Source organism: Thunnus maccoyii, chromosome 13 (assembly GCF_910596095.1).
Source record: "Thunnus maccoyii chromosome 13, fThuMac1.1, whole genome shotgun sequence".
Taxonomy (NCBI): domain Eukaryota; kingdom Metazoa; phylum Chordata; class Actinopteri; order Scombriformes; family Scombridae; genus Thunnus; species Thunnus maccoyii.
The window spans coordinates 28,139,971-28,156,210 of record NC_056545.1 but is presented as its reverse complement, the minus strand read 5'-3'; the positions used below and the strand labels follow the sequence as shown (position 1 = coordinate 28,156,210).

At 43.7% G+C, this 16,240-nt stretch overlaps 1 protein-coding gene across 2 annotated transcripts in view; it reads right to left on the bottom strand.

The window, feature by feature from the left end:
* The window catches only part of nrip1b (nuclear receptor interacting protein 1b), a 36,333-nt gene extending 20,367 nt beyond the window's left edge, over positions 1–15,966 (bottom strand). Inside the window, exons 1-2 of one of the 2 annotated variants that reach the window (XM_042431870.1) lie at positions 15,683–15,966; positions 10,500–10,582 (exon numbers count right to left, since the gene is read on the bottom strand). The gene's annotated coding sequence lies outside the window, so the exon portion shown is untranslated. The remainder of the gene's footprint in view (positions 1–10,499; positions 10,583–15,682) is intronic. The other variant, XM_042431868.1, reaches the window with a different exon arrangement.
* Positions 15,967–16,240: the final 274 nt, after the last annotated feature.

The following is a 16,240-nucleotide window of genomic DNA, read 5'->3' as shown; positions in this document are numbered from 1 at the left end:
GTTTAGCCCCACCCCGGGATATTATGTTAGGTTTGTTAGTGTGACAGAGGGCTGGATGATACGGCCAAAAATGTGATGTTTTTATATATTGATTGATGTCAATAATTATCATGATATATATTTAATAATAATAATAATAATAATAATAATAATAATAATAATAATAATAATAATAATAAGGTTTAATTTACAGTTTTAAAAGTATTCTCCTTAGGGCAGAACTCTAAAGAAACCAGAAGGTTAATTATGGTTTATGATATACAATTATTTATTTTCAGAGCAAATAGGTGACAAACATTCAACAGAACCAACATGGCTAAACACTGAATAAATAAAATAAAATCATAAATATGTAAACAACTGATGTGATTCCAGTCACATCAAATGTCTTGTTTCAAATGTTAAACATTTTACAGTTAGCATACTGAACACTGATTAAAGAAAATGAAATTAAAACTTCCATGTTGAGGATGATTATGCGACTGTAAATTCAGTGAATATTGCAAAGTCTTGGCGACGTCACACGTTTTTTGCAAGAAAGATTAATCTGTCGACTGTCTCGGGCTTTTTATTTTCTCATAATAAATGGAAAAAAAAAAACACAGCTGGGGCAGGGCATTATTAGTCCTGCCCTCAGTAAAGTTTGTCGAGGTAAATTTGGCAAAGGTCGTCTGTTGTTGGTGCGAGCTAACAGATTAGCATGCTAGCCACAGGCTTGTTTGCCCAGCGTTATCTATCACCCTCCCCCGTGTTCTCCGCCTGGCAACGCCGGTGTGTAGTCAGGATCTCGCCGACTTCCCAAACAAACCGCCTCCTGCCACCCTCTTTGGTCATGACGAGCAGTCTGGCTGGCTCGTTACCTCTTCGGAACAATTTCTTTGTCTTTGGCGACAGTTTCCTCGCACTCACTTTCGCTCATTTTCATCTGAGTAGGCTACAACACACAGGTGGTCATTCTGAGTTGTTGTGAGCGGGAGGTGCCGGGAAACATACCTCAACCATTTGTTTCTCTGTTGGTGTTGTAGATAGAGGAAAACAGACTCAAAAATAACTGTATTGAAAACAAATCTCATGAATTCATCATCGTTATCGTAGAAGATTTTATGGTGAAAATGATGGAGATCGTTTTATCGCCCGGCGCTAACTCAAACGCTAATGAAGCATGTGTTCATTTGCTGTGCTCATCAAAAACTCAAATGTAGTTTTCATATCAGGGAGATGGGTGTGTTGAAATATTAAAAAGGCCCACTATAGACCCCCCCCCCCCCTCTTCGCCAAAAAAGCCAAAAAGCAGCCTGGGTTGTGGAGGCACCAGAGTGTCCTGGGAGATTCATTACAGGCAGATTTGTTCCACATAGTGAAATATGAGTGAGCTCTACTGCCTGAAAATTGCATTGCTCCATAAGCAGACCCCGATGCAAGAATAAGCCTCGATTTTCAGTTCTAAAAGGTCTTAGCTCAGTACAACAGCCACAGCAATTATTTGTGAGGAGGAGATCAAACCCGGTGTTTATCCCGCTTTGTCTGAGACACACTAGGACGACACAAAGGATGTGAAACAACGAGCGACGGCACAGGCTCCTGTGAAATCAATATCAAAAAAATATATATATGGTGACTGTGGATAATTTCTTCCCCGCCACTCCGGGGCGATTTGCCAAAAAATCAACATGAGCATAATTCACCCGCCAGTAAGTCTTGTTCTAACATAACATCAATGATCAGTCTGCTTTATTAGGCTTCCTTTGGAAAAGAACACAGGAATGAGTTAAATAAAATCTTATCAAAACCTGCCCCATATTTTGGTCAGAAAAAAAACAAAAAAAAAAATCTCATGTGGGCTCATGTAAGCAAATTATCTATTCACATGTCTGGCTTTGGCACAGATGATATGCAAAGAGGTCATTGCAGCTGAATAAGCATCTGTATTGCTCATTTCTAAACCACAGTTGAACTTGGTACAGTAAATAACCTGACCTGAATAAAGTCGAGCAAATCTGGGAGGAAGCGGTCTATATTTAGCAAACAGCAACCCGTGTGTCAGAGGAAGAGAAATGTGAAAAGATCCTTTACTTAAAAGCGTGTGTGACTTGGGCTTTGAGCTTGTCAGGTCTGACTGCAGTAATCAAAACGCTATTACTGGAGACTGAGAGGGGAAGAGAGGAACTTATAGGAGGTGGCAGTGCTTCAGAGACTCCTGCGCTACTGTAAGGCTTATATGTGAGTGTCTGTGTGTTTTTTTTTTTTTTTTTTTTTTTTTTTGAAGTGTGGGGCTGGGGAGTGAGGAGAGACCTCAGTGCTCAGCTTGGGGCGTATAATCTATGGTTCATTTGCAGCTTTTCTCCCCAGTATGACAAGCCGTTTACAAGACGTAGCCTCTGCCGCTGACCCAGTTCTGAGTGGCTGCGTCTCGCGACAAGCCCTGCCTCCCCATCAGGCCCTGCTCCTCGTCTAACTGACGATAACACCGCCACCCTCTGCCTCCGTGAACTGTGGGAAAAAAAAATAGGTCGCCCTGACCCACTTTTCTTCTTCTTTTTTTTTTTTTTCTCCCCTCCCTAAGATCGTGCAAGGAGTTCTGCAGAGCATGATCGAGGGAGACAGTAAAAGGGAGAGAGAGAGAGAGAGAGAGAGACGAAGGAAGAAAAGAAGTTTAAAAAAAAAAAAAAAAAAAAAAAAAAAAAGGCAGGCAGGCTCGGAGACTTCTCTAAGATGAGTCCCTGCATTTTAGAGATGGGTTCCTTTGGCCTTTAGAATAGTGGCGACCCTTATCAGCTGGCCTGCTGTATGCTTGGCAAAAAACCCTCCCACGCCTTAATACAACAACTGCTCCTGAGGTTAAACACCATCTACAGGCCTGACCGGCCCACCATTATCTCATCTCTTACTCAGAATGCTAAATGGGATCCTCTGCCTTATTTAAACACAGACGTACACACTGCTTTTTGCAGTCATTTAACACCCATGAAGGTATGACATGTCATCCAGCCTGAAAAATTATGAGCTTTTCCTGGCTAGGGGGGGGGGGATATTACGGGTGCGAGCTGAGCCGGGGGGGGAGCTGCCCTAATGCCTGGTAGCATGACACCGGTCTCTCTTTGAATGCCTGTGTGCGGGTTAGGACAGCTCATGATACATCTCAGATCACGCACGGTGTCTCTCATGCAAAACCCTTCCCCTCATTAAGCCGCGTCCGTTCATGCATCGCTTTTGTAAATCCCTCCATACATTGGCCGCGGCTCTCCTCCTCGGCGCGGCGCATTCCTCTGACGACAGCTGAGAGTTCCATTCATTTATAAAAACAGATAGTTTGTTTCCCGCCGCGCCGTTTGTTAGTGTTGGATTCCTCTTTCAAGCTGTTGTGAAATAGCTAATCAAGTACACCTTTGACTGCTAATTTAAATATTAATACGCCAGCCAAAAATCATCACTCTTCACTCAATGGTGCCTCGGTGTCGCCTAGCAACCTTTGTTTAGCTTCTGTTGGAGAGCTATATTTGTGGGTGAGAGTGACATTTAATTATTACCTTTTAAAAACCTTTTACCTTTAAAAGAGTCTTACTGAACTGAGCAATTCTACTTCAGGTGCACAGTGTGCTACCTCTTTCTTTCTTTGTAGTGAGCCACTTGTCACTGTACATTATAGTGATTTTCTTCTAAAACCACAGCATGACTCGTGTAAGCAAATTTAAAAATGTGACACAGATCTTTTATAGAGCCCTGTGATCACGCAGAATTTGATAATAAAATGGAATCAACTGTAAAAGGTGGATTATTGTGGATGCAATTTATAAAAAAATCATGTTTTGCTTAACATTAGAAGACACACTGAGCTGAATGAACACAAGAACACTATGCTGAGCGTCTCTACTGTGTTTTGGTGTCATTTACGGGTGTGCTGCCTCTGTCCTCTGCTGTCTGTGTTGGAGTTTCACCGAGGGCGGGGCTCAGCTCCTCCACACACACACACAAACACACATACACACACACACACACACACACACACACACACACTCAGAGTGGACAGCAGAGACACAGTGGACACAGTGAACCAGGTGAAGTGAAAGATTAAGTTTAACTCCAGTCAACAACAACTACATTCGTTACTGACAGTGCAATAAGTTTCACGAGTAAAAAGCTAATAAGTTTATCAAAACATGTGTTCAACAAGCAGAAACATGTAGGAGAGTGATGTTTTCATCTGTTTTGTCTGCAGGAAATTCTTATGAAGAAGCTAAAATGAAAGCTGGATGTAGCCTGTTAAGATTAGTTTGCTACAAATCTTAAAATGTAGCAAATTCCTGTAAACTTAGCTGCTGGCTGAGACGGCAGCCCCACCTCTCAAACCAGTCCCCACTTCCCAAACCAGTCCCTCCCTCTCAAACCAGTCCCCCCTTCCCAAACCAGTCCCTCCCTCTCAAACCAGTCCCCCCTTCCCAAACCAGTCCCCCCTTCCCAAACCAGTCCCTCCCTCCCAAACCAGTCCCTCCCTCCCAAACCAGTCCCCCCTTCCCAAACCAGTCCCCACCTCCCAAACCAGTCCCTCCCTCCCAAACCAGTCCCCCCTTCCCAAACCAGTCCCCAACTCCCAAACCAGTCCCTCCCTCCCAAACCAGTCCCCCCTTCCCAAACCAGTCCCTCCCTCCCAAACCAGTCCCCCCTTCCCAAACCAGTCCCTCCCTCCCAAACCAGTCCCCCCTTCCCAAACCAGTCCCCCCTTCCCAAACCAGTCCCCCCTTCCCAAACCAGTCCCTCCATCCCAAACCACTCCCCACCTACCAAACCAGTCCCCACCTCCTAAACCAGTCCCATCCCTCCCAAACCAGTCCCCCCCCCCTCTCAAACCAGTCCCTCCCTCCCAGGAGAGACTGGTTTGGGACGGTGGGGACTGATGTCTGTGTTCTTTCTAAACTTCATAACTTCATATTATTGAGTTTATATAGTGACTTTACTGTTGCTGCTCTAGAAACAATATTTAGATATATTTTAAATATAAATCAATTCTAATCCTGTTCTGTTTTTTTAAATAAGAATTTAAAAAAAAAAAATCCTACTTATTTAGCAATGAAAAATACCCAGTAAAAACACAGATAAAGAAGCGGACTGATAAGAGCATGGGATAAGATAAAAATCCTACCATGCCCATCTCTGCAGCTGGTTAGAGGCTACACCCTGACTGTGGGAGGATGAGCAAATCACTGTTCAAATCTCTTCACTATAAGCCTCGTTTTACCACTCTTATTTTGTCATCATTATTTTTTACGGTGCGCGGCGCCATCACTCACAAAAATGTGAAGGATTACTTCAGGCCATAGTGCTCACATATCTGTTTCACTTCTTCATGCTAATGTCTGACTGTACTGCAGCTCTTCCTATGATTAAAAAGATAAAGCAATGTTGTGCTGCATCATTACAAATTCATCGATATGTTTCAGTCAATGTAGGATTCCATTTTTGGATACTTTCTTACTGAATTGTTGACATTTTATTCATCCGCTACAGAATTTAGAAGAATGAAAACAGAAAACGTGGAATTTTGGGCCCCACTCTTGGTGTCAAACAGCTCTCTGAACATTAGCATGCCTTCTGTTAGCACCCCAGTGTCACACAGTTTGCCTATACAAGAACATTAGCCCCACCAGATGCTAGTGACTACATGTGTTTGCGTGTGTACTCATTTGCATCAGCCACAGTTTGACACTCTACTTTAAAAAACCAGAGGAGGGTTGACCTGCCGCTAAACTCTCACCAGCCTGGTGCTAAGCCCCTGCGTGCTAATGGTGACCTAGTGCACACAGACATGTTGGTGCCTCTGAGACGAGTCATGAAGCCCACTGCTCCACTTTCCTCCGCTGCCAGACACGCTTTCAAAATACGGCCCGAGCTCTGCTGTATCATACTTTTTAAAAAGGTGTAAAGTGCAGCAAATATGACCAGAGAGAGAGAGAGAGAAAGAGAGAAAGAGAGAGAGAGAGAGAGAAAATGGCCGTTGGAAAAAAAGTAGAATAGGGTGTCAGGTCTCTTTATTCAGCGAGGGGCTGGTGGAGGTTCTAGTTCCAGTTAAGGGGGTGGATGTAGGTCAAGCCCTGCCTCCTCATAAGCACCAAGGTCAACGCTGAATGGAAGGGAAGGTGGCTTAGAGAGAAAGAGGCCCTGGATAAAACCACATTCGTCTGGCTCTTGTGCCAGCACCAGCCCCAGACGTGTAAACACAGTTACACAAGCACACACAGCTCCCTCTGTGCTAAGCCTAGGTGTGTGTGTGTGTACGTGTGTGTGGGAGTGTGTGCAAAAAAAAAAAAAAAAACAAAACAAACGGTTACACACACACACACACACATGTTACACAAGCTGTAGCTTCCATTACCTTTTATAACCCAAACAAGGCTTAATTTAAAATGACACATGGGTTAGCGACACTTACAGTTATACAAGAGGAGCTCCTGTGATGGGCTCAGGCTGAAAAATTCACATTGGAAATCCAAATTATATAAGCTACAGGTTCTTAGCTCCTTTGTGTGCGTGAGATAAAGGTGTATTCATGCGGGCGGCAATTGATGTCTGATTTTAAATGTCACATCCTGGCGGGTGATCACCTTTATTTAAGTTCTGACTAACAAGACGACTCTTGCACATAATCAAGAAGGGAGAGCGCTAAAGATGCCAGAGTTTCCCACTGCGGTCATCCATGATAAATAAATAAAAATAAAATAAACAAGTACTAAATTACAAGTTTTATATATATATGAGAACAACATTCTTAGTATGTAATAGATGCAGAAGCATATGCTCATCTGGATCACTCACTATTATCCACCCTGACAAATTGTGACCTATAGCAACTACTGGCAACCATCTTGTATAGTGCTGTACTGCTTCCAAAAAATGATTAGTTTTTATTAAAGCTGAAGAATACGGCATGTCTCGGCATGTATCTAATAACGCTACGGTGACGTGAGAAGCACAGCGATGGAGAATTAGTGACACTTGGCTCCGTGGAGAGAAAATAAAGGGAGTAGATTTCAAGGGAAAAACCTGTTTGGAAATAAGTCTTCTTCGTATAGTTTTGTGAGACCCTGAATGCAGCATAAATGCCCTTCATGTCAGATGCAATGTTACATTTGTATAAAGAGGTTGTATGGCTTAACAAATTCATCTGATTAATATTCTTATTATTATTATCTCAAGTAAAGAATTCACAGTAGTTGCACTGATGACATTAAGGGTCAGTTTATATTTGGTGAAACAACCTTTAATTCAGTTATGTTATATTTCAGCCTCACATTAAATGTAGTAAATTCAATAGATTATTCTGTTAGTCTCACAGGCTTCTGTAAACTCTTGAATGGACCAGAAAAATATTTTTTTTAATCATTTCTAAGAAGGCATGTTTAAGGTGTAGGGTGCCACTGCAAAACAACAACAACAAACAAAGAAATAAAGTTATGTAACATGGGCCATGTTTACTGACTATGTAATGACACTTGATCATAAATTCAGAAATGAAGTTAAAATGTATACAAAGTTGCTAATGATACATAAGGCAGCCTGGGATTTTCTGCCACATGTGCTATATGGAAACACTATCATAATAGATTCCAACTAGCCTGAAGGAAGCAGGAGGAAACAGTGCCTCCCTCTGATTGTTCAATTCTCCAACTACAGTGAGAAGGCAAAGTAAAACACAGTATTCTGAAAAAGTGATTGACTCCTACACTGATAGACTGCCGTTAATGCAGTTTTAACAAAGTGGGCCGGGGATCCTGATTTACCCAACCATATGGTAAACATATCCGGGGGGCAGAGATGTTAACATACTAGCATAAAAATACTCTGAAGCAGAGACAGTAGCGTGCTCCAAAAGAGAGAGAGAGAGAGAGAGAGAGAGAGAGAGAGAGAGAGACAGTGAGCCAGCGTGGTTTAAACAGCAGGGCAGCTGTATGGGGAGAGAGAGAGAGAGAGAGAGAGAGAGAGAGCGGAGGCAACTGCAATAACACAAATCCTGAGCAGCCAGCTCACTCTGGACATGAATCACTCTGGACATGAAACAACCTTTGCCTGACATACGCTGGTATCAGTGATTGAGAATTGAGAAGATGACTAAACCTGCTCGATTCGTCACAGCAGTGAAAGCCGGGTGGAAACTTGTGGCCTGCCGATCCCAAATTTAGATAAGGGCAGGGATCGTTGGACCCGCGCTGCTCCAACTGACACGACCTCGACCCTGTTTGACCTTGGGGAGTGATTACCCAATTGAATGACGGCCCCTGCAGCTGCATGCATGCCTGTGTCTCCCCCCCCCCCCCTCGCAACCCACCACCCCCTCATCCTTGTAGACATACAAGGTCGGGAGAGAGGATAGGGGTGAAGGGTGTCACATGATTGGATCTCCTTCTGGAGAGTTACTTAAAAAGCCTCCTCAGCAATCAGGTCAAGGTCACGCTCTAGCCCTAATGCCAAAGGAAAAGAGAGAAGTCTGTGAATCTGTTTGTGTGTGTGTGTGTGTGTGTGTGTGTGTGTGTGTGGAAGAGTGCACAAAGACAGATGAGAGGGAGGAGGGGTGACTACGTACTGCTCTACATGTTCAGCAGTCTTGGCTCCTTGATAACTTGAAAACACAAGCTATGATTCTATTAGCTGTATTAATCTTCCTGCTTAGTGGACACTTTTATTCAAAGTCACTTACACGATTATCACTCTTGCACATCTCTTTCCATTTCTACAGCTGGGTATTTACTGGAGGAATCCAGGTTAATTGCCTTTGCTCAAGGGCAGAGGGTGAGCATAGTATGAGCCAGCAATCTTCTGGTCACCAGTCCATTTTCCCTAAGTAATAGGTCATACGGCTGCCTCAAGTCATCTGCCCGGCGCTCCTCCATCTCCTCTCAAATGGCCTCTCTTCTACTGGGAGCCTTCTAACACAGTTTATATGAGAAAAGCTGGACTTCTGAACAGCAGTCTTTCGGTCTGTTTACCCGGCTCTAGTGAGGACACACTGAATAACGCCACCTCGCTAATGGATTTACAAGTGGGCTGGAGGTTCACAAAAGGAGAGGATGTTTCAGAAATTCAAGAGACCACTCTCAGTAAAAGAGGAGGACTGGGGTTATGCCAAATGTCCTTGGTCCTTGCTTTGTGGTGTGGGAGTGCATTGGGGTTTTTTTTTTTTTTTTTGGATTTAGAGATGAGCTTTATTTGATCATGTTCTTTGAAAAATATTTATTGAAAGAGCACTGAGTTGTTTATGTGTTTGTTGACATATTGGAATAGAGTGAAGGGAGTCTGTAATGACAGAGCCATTATAAGATAGGACTTAATGTGTCACAGGAGACACACTGAAATGGAATGTTATTTTATATTAGCTAAAAAAATCATCTACCTTGGAATGCAACATGCAACAAATAAAAGTATTTCAGAGGGGATGTTTTGATATTCCTCTATTGGAAACCTGGATAATATGCTGCAGATCTATCTGAACTCACAGAGCTCCGACTCTCCACGGCCACCCGCACAGGTCCCTTGTTGCCCAGCAACAATTCAGCTCATCACTAGAAGCCAAAAAGTTACACAATTACAGTTCAAGCCAAAAGAGGATTTGGGGTGCACAGCACATCACATCATTCAGCAAGTTATATCCAACTGCTATAAGATGTGTGTCTGAATGAAAGAGGAAGTGGGGAAAGCCCGGTTCTTGCGTTTTCTACCCATCCTGCAGAGCTGAGCGATGTGAAAGTGTGTGAGTGTTCACTAGGTTACGCTGACAATAACCCAAATATTGACAGCAGGACGGTGTACTATGAACTTTGAAATGTTGTTGAGCTGGTTGCACACGAGAGCAGTTCTCAGGTACAAAGTTTAATGATGTCTGAATTTCCCCGAACTTCACAATAGAAATAAATCTCAGACCTCAACCTCCAAGCATATACTGCATATGCATCCCCCCCCCCCCCCCCCCCCCCCCTCCCTTCCACCCTCCTTCCCTCCCTCCCCTGTCATCCCGTGCAATATATCCATCATTCATTCATAAATTCTGAAAACTCCTCTTTAGTTAATTGCCTGGGAAAATTTAATTTCAAACGAAAGCTTTTAAAAGAGAAAGATATAATTAAGTTGCAGGGATCTCTCTGCCCCCTCCTTGTCCAGGGGGGCCGAGGGGACATGTGCTGTGAGCTGTGCAGCTCTGCACCGCACTGCTCCGTGTCAGGGAAGTCATACACCCATGTTTAAAGCAGAACGTTACGTAAAGCCTCCCCCTCTGCACAGGCTTACTGCACCAGACGCTGTGTCCTTGCCTGGGCTGCTCAAGGTTCCCAAAAGGACAGACTGCTAAGAAGTTGGGAAGGACGGGGCCCTGTGATAGCCTGCAAAGGGGAGGGAGGGAGGGAGAGAGGGATGAGGGGGGGGGGGGGAGCTGCTGCCTGTGACAGCCTTGGACTTTGAATTCAGCGCCAGACAGGCTCATGCATCAATCCCTCAACTTACAAAGACAAGCCACTAACCTTGACGAGGCCAGGGACTCTTCAGGAATGAGTGACATTTTCACTTAGCCCCCAGCTTCTCCCCTGCACTCCTGCCACATAACCTGGTTAAAATAAGACACAGTTGAATAACAGCCGACCTCAGTCTCTGGACTTTGTGACCCGTTGTTCTAGCCTTTAACCCTTAGGCTTCTTAGACCACTCCGGGAACATACAGTATGCAATAATACAACTGGAGGAGGCACAAATAGCATTTAGTACACACGGTACAGTAGCCTTGTCAGACTCCTGTCAGGATCTGTTTTGTTTGAGTGTGGCTGTGTCATGACGCAAGCTCGCGTGAATCCGTGTTTGCTATGATCCTCGGGATCAACGGCTGTATTATCGCAGACTTAATTACGTACATCTTCCCGACGAATTCCGACAAAAGCTACACACACACACATGCATTCAAGTATCTGCCGTCTTTGTATTCCGAGCAGACGCTCTCTTTCACATGTACACACAGGCTGGGAATGCCTCCCGTCTACGAGCGTCTGTCCTCATTCCCCTTGCAGCCCGCCCACTCTGTCACGCCCGTGACATAGGCCTGCTTGTGGCAACGCAGAGACCTTCCCCTCGTCTGACTGCAGCATCCTGGCAGCACGCTCGCCACAATGGTAGAGAAACCTTCCTACTGCACCTCTACAGCCCGGGGGCAGCAGCTCTGCTACAGGAGAGCAAGAGAGGCAGAAGGGGAGGGAGAGAAGGAGAGAAGGAGCGAGGGAGGGAGTCAGTTCGACTCCGCTCCTCTACTGTGACCACACCAGCCCAGCCAGGAGAGGAGTCAGCTCCTTTCACATCACCCAAGAGGTCTGCTGCTCCACGCTACATCTCCTCAGTCTTTACTTAACGTATCAGAGGAGAGGGACAGTAGAGATTTGGTGTTAAGCTGGTAGCACAGTACAAGGTTTCCCTGCTCCGCTTCATTGATCGGCACAGTTAGGCTTCCACAGCTGTTGTTTTCAAAACAGGGCCGATGCTTCACGTGGGTAACGTGTAATTTATTTGACCCGCAATATCTTTCTCTTTCGGCATCCTTCCAATTTAGTGGGCAATTTCAGCAAAGTCTAAATAATTCACAGCAATTGCAATCAGCAGCGATCAATCGGTGGAGATAATTGAGGGGCCTGTCATTGCGCCAAGGCCAAGGTAAAGCGTGGAGGCAGAGGGGTGGAGAGTTGGAGGTGAGGGTGAAGGGAGGGGTGAGGGGAGGAGGCGAAGGAGGAGAGTCATTCAACAGATGAGCTCTGGCTAGTATAGCTCTCAGGGGTTGCAGCGGAGGCGTCCATCTTTCTTCCTCGCATTTCGTCATTCCAGCCTGCATCCGAGGAGCGATGGCTGTGAAGACGCATTTAGCAGTTCCTGCCTTGTCATCAAAATGAGTCCCATTGACTTTGGTCGCCTTCTGTTCATGACAGAAGCACCAACAGGAGCCGGAGTGATTGTCTCTGAACGAGATAGTGCTGCTATAACTGAGAGCCACTACTAAAACCCTATCTTCTAAGCTGCACACGGTGGGAATACTCCAAAACTGCCCACACAAGGATCTTATTTCAGAAAGCGACATTAACTTCAGGAGTTTTGTGCCTTGTTTTCTAATGTGGTTTCAGTCTTCTGGGTATTCTAATGGCAGAATATTCTGAGAAAATACACTAAAATAATCAGTAAACAGCATAAGTCATGTCTCTGCCTGACTAATTGAAGATCAGTTAAGAATAGTGGAGCTGCAGTGTTGGTTTAAATATCTGTAGTGTATATATTCATTTATATTATTTTTTTTTAATTCAATTTTATTGGCTCCGGTGCTGCTTCAGTCACTGCATCAATCTGTGTGCTGTATGTCTACACTTTAAAATCACTTAAACCATGACATTTTAGCCTCGTCTTCCTCATATCCATTCCAAGACATTTTCTATACCGCTTCTATGCGATCCCGCCCCATCGTGGTATGTGTGATACTTATGCGTGTGAAATACATTCAGAGATAAGAGGTGTGGAAGAGGAAGAAGCACAGAAAAGATCCAAGATACTAACAAGTGCTAACATGTTAGTAATAAATTCGATATTGAAAACTATCCGTTTCAAACACTTTCATTAACATGGAGCGGTCTCGTGTCGTGTTTCTGTCTTGTGAATTTAAGATAAACGTTACAGTCCGACTATGAAATTTACAGCATAATTGTTCCGGTGTAAATCTTTGCATAATAACAGCAGTAATATCATAAGAAGGGAGTGTCTACTGAATAAACAAACAGTAAACAGAACAATAAAATGATTCGGCTTAATGCATGCCCCGCACAAATATTATAGAGCCCAAACAATTAGAGAAATGAGCTTGTGGCCAAAAGGTCTCGGGTTTGAATCCTCAGTGGGCTGACATAGTACGAGCCTGTGAGTAGATGAGAAATGCACTTCTATTCCTCAACATCTACTGTCAAAGTGCCCTTGAACAATGTTCAGTGGCCAACAACACAAGTGCTGGGCAGCTCCCAGGTCTATAATAAATCAAAAACTCTGCAGTAAATGCGTGACACTTGTTCAGGTAGATTGCACATTAGTTTGTTTTTGACGCCGAGTATCTCAGCGATCAAAAAGCGTGATGCTATCCTGGATATTGCCTGCCCTGTGTCTCTTGCTGTTGTGACTGACAGATTTACAAACAGTGGGGTTTGAGTTGGCACAGTGGTAGTAATTAGAGAGGCTGTTAGTAGAGATAAGTGTCTGGGCAGGTACTCCTGTATCTGTGGCTTTCTGTATAAAAATACACTGTTACATGTATTTGCTTAAAAAACAGGAAACTGACAAGCGGCGCGATCCTGAAATTACTTTATGTGTTTTGATGTTGCTCAGACTGTAACCCAATATGTTATCTGTAAAACACATTTGCAGAACAGACATGCAGGACACACCTGCATGTGCACAATCACAATCACACACACCCACACACACCCACACACACACACACACACACACGTCAAAACATGCTACTTCCATACAGCAGCAGCAGCAGTGATGTTTTGATGGCAGATAAGATTTGCTGTCATGAAAGGCAGCCAGTGGATAAGGGAGTAGAGTGCAGAGTCCAGTCTTGTGACTGTTCAGCAGCCTTGGCATCATTTGCATTTAGCCATTTGAATGTCCTCTGGTTTTCTGTTGCAGGCTACTGCACATCACTCAACAGTAGCTCCCTGGACAATAGCAGATGGCTCAGTCAAATCAAGCTACATCCAATACAGAGGATCCTTTGACTTACAGCGGCATGGCCAGACCACTCAAACAAAAGTACTTTTTAAAGTGCAACTTTAAAGTTAGGCTATAAATGTGGAGGTTTTAGTTATCTATGGCAACAGAGGACAAGCTGAACTACCTTGAACATCTTGTGTAAGTTCAGGTCAAATAATTAAGCAGCTTAAATGCTCAACAAAAGAAAGGCTAAAAGGCAGACCCCTAGACACAGACAGTATTTAGAAGGCTTTAAAAAAAAAAAAAAAGTTGGACTTTTCTCCACATTACTATAAATGGTACTGTGAAAGGTAGCACATTAACTGAAAACCATTTCTTTTTAGCCTCATATTGCGAAACACAAACAGGTTGCTGCTGGGAATCTTTGTAAATTGCCCTTTTAGAACCTGAACTGAAGATGTACTCTGCCCTATTTCCCGTAACTCGCTGCAAACTTCAGCCCATGACCTTTTGCCTCTGCGCTCATTCAAAGTCCAATGAGGCAATAGGACATTTCAGAAGAAGGAACACCTACTCAAAGGCCACTCAAAAAGCCTCCCTGGCAGTTACTGAAAACCAGTCTTTGAACTCTATCAAAACATATCTGACATGATGATCAGTGATGTGACAGGCTGCAACAGACCAACTTCAACCAACCGCATTTTGGTCGGCAGACCAAACCTGCAGGATGGAATAATCCACTGATGACAGACAAGTTGATTTTTTAGAATGTGGTGTAACAACAAAGCAAAACAAAATGACCCTTAATGGGGATCATGAACTAAGCCATAAATCCAGATCATGGCTGTTTATAGTGCATTAAAAGGCCAAATGTTACCTCCATACTAATTGTAGTATTGTTGTAGCAACGGACAGTGTGCCACTGCTTTGTAACATTTTTAGATACCTTTGCCTATACTGTATTTACTGTACGTGCTCAGGGTTTAGTGCCACTGTCACTGACTCCCCCTGAGTGGGACTGCAATGTCAAAAACTGAAAATGACACTACACAAACATGTACAAGGTGCATTTTAAACTCTTTCAGATACTAATACAATATAAAACCTATTAAAACTCCAAAACATTAAGCATATGTCTGGACAACCAGGGAGATGCCTCATTAAGCAGCCTATTGCATCCCAGACAAAGATATACTTAAACACACCAGAAACCCTATTTAGAACTCAAACTGAATACCTAACAGCACTTAATACCTTTCCAAGGCCTTGAGGTTCATTCAGAACCCTTCAATATCTTTTTAAGGACCGGGACTTGCCAGAATAGTGCCACTGTGAAGCGTTGCCACCATTGGTGGTGCTAAAACTACTTCGGAATAGGAGGCTGTCTACTGTTTTGACCCAACGTGATGAACTACAGTGACTGTACTAACGTTACATTACAACTCCTCTGACATGGACGGCCCTGTGCTGTATATTGTTATTAAATTAACCCATGGGTTGACATTATTCATTCAGCGTTCACATGGCCAGCATATGAAAGTAACGCTACAGTAGCCGAGAACATATTTAGGAAATTAGCAGGACGGTTTTATTTGATTCAGCTTCGCACATAAGGATAAATTAACTAGAATTGACAACCATCTTAGCAATTTTTACAGAGAAAAATACCTCTATTCTGGGCCTAATTTCCTGCTAGCCAAGGAATACAGACAGCGGTAGTTATTAGCTACTAAACACTACACAGCCAGGTTGATTCTCCACTTCTTTATGCAGCGTTTTCAACGCTACAGTGTATCCATATGCGCCTCTGCTCGCCTTTCGACACACAAACAGCCTCTCCTATCCTCGATAAAACACGCTATAATCTAGCATAATCCTCGACACCGCGTCCTGTATGGGTACCCGTGTATTTTTCACCCCCAGTGGTAATAATTCCCCAGATATGACAGTGCGTTTATCTATAGCACATAGATCCCTACCTGCGTTGTCCACCCCACAGTCAGCCGGAGAGGCGCATCGTTATTATTCGACAGGAGGAGGCAAATCCAATGAAAACGGCTGGCATCTATGTTGACACTTTTAGCAGGAAAAAGAAATGGCGAGGCAGGCTTTAAAAATCAAAATTTAGTCCAAAAAATGCCTCGGTTCTTTTTTTTTTTTCTCTCGCTGCGACTGTGACCGAGCTGAGGTGTGTAGCGTGTAGTCTGTGGGAATTGTTTATTGTCGGAGTCCCCTCGCTGTGTGTGGAGAAGTGAGCGGAGACAGCCACACTCCTCCTCCTCCTCCTCCTCCTCCGCCTGCCGCTGACACCACCCTTAAAGGAACAGCTGCTGCCCACACACTGCCACTGCCAATAATAATCATAATCATAATCATAACAATAAAATACATTTTAAGCAGGCTATAGTTTTTATTTGATATGTTCTTCTTTTAATTGACCACAACTATTTTTGTAAATTGCAACTGTAGTAATTGTAGCAGTATTGAGTGTAACAGTAGCAGCAGCACACTGTATATTAGCACTTTAGTAAAGCACA